The 956-nt window shown below is 46.5% G+C and overlaps 1 protein-coding gene across 1 annotated transcript in view; it reads right to left on the minus strand.

Annotated features, from left to right (window-relative positions):
* Positions 1-956, minus strand: part of OLFML2A (olfactomedin like 2A) — a 139,907-nt gene that overhangs the window by 127,221 nt on the left and 11,730 nt on the right. The gene's annotated exons all lie outside the window — the stretch shown is intronic.

The raw sequence follows: 956 nt of genomic DNA on the forward strand, positions 1-956 counted from the left end.
GGGGGGGGGGGGGGAATTAAAAAAAAAGAAATCAGCAAACAGTAACCATTTTACATGAAAACTGTAGACAAACTGCAGCCATAGCAGCCCAAACAGATGCCACAAGGCCGAGGGATGATGGATCTCTGTGTAGGACTGCCTTAGCTTACCTAATTTTACATGAAAACTGTAGACAAACTGCAGCCATAGCAGCCCAAACAGATGCCACAAGGCCGAGGGATGATGGATCTCTGTGTAGGACTGCCTTAGCTTACCTTCCTGTCTAAGGTATGTCGCAATAATCCTGAACTGGCAGCAATTCCAGTAATAATTATGTTAACTGTTCATACTATTAACACTACTTTACATAAATAAAACATAAATGGACTGTACATGTCCATTTGAAAAAAAAAATTAACGATTGATAATTCTTTGAGATTAACACATATAGCTGATTCATTATATTCATATATACCTTTATCAGGGCTCAAAATTTCCACTCGCCTGCTCGCATTTGGCGAGTAAAAATAAACTGAGGGAGAGTGGAAATTTGGGTCTCCAAGTACCGGTCCACGGTCCAACTCCGGCCCGCAAGCCGGTACTATGTGGCCCGCAGCCAGCTGACATATCAGGCACACGGTCGCAGACCGCGTACCTGACTTGTGGGAGCAGCTGCACGGTCTGCATCTGTGTCGAATTCAGACCGCTAGCAGCTCCTGTCAGCTCTGGCTTCCTTCGGCCGGAGCTCTGACAGTTCTGAGATCCGGCCGAAAGAAAGAATGTATGCGAGGAGAATCGATCCCTGGTTATCTGGGGGTGATTAGTGAGGGCTGCTGCAGACCTCACTAATCACCCCCAGATAACCAGGGATCGCTCCTGCTCACAGCCTCCTCCCAGCAAAGATGTGAACAGGTGAGGGGAGGGGTTGAGTGTATTATTATTGTGTGTGGGGGGTTAATAAGGGGGATTATATTATA

Source organism: Nanorana parkeri, unplaced genomic scaffold, assembly GCF_000935625.1.
Source record: "Nanorana parkeri isolate BGI_ZX_2015 unplaced genomic scaffold, ASM93562v1 scaffold437, whole genome shotgun sequence".
Taxonomy (NCBI): domain Eukaryota; kingdom Metazoa; phylum Chordata; class Amphibia; order Anura; family Dicroglossidae; genus Nanorana; species Nanorana parkeri.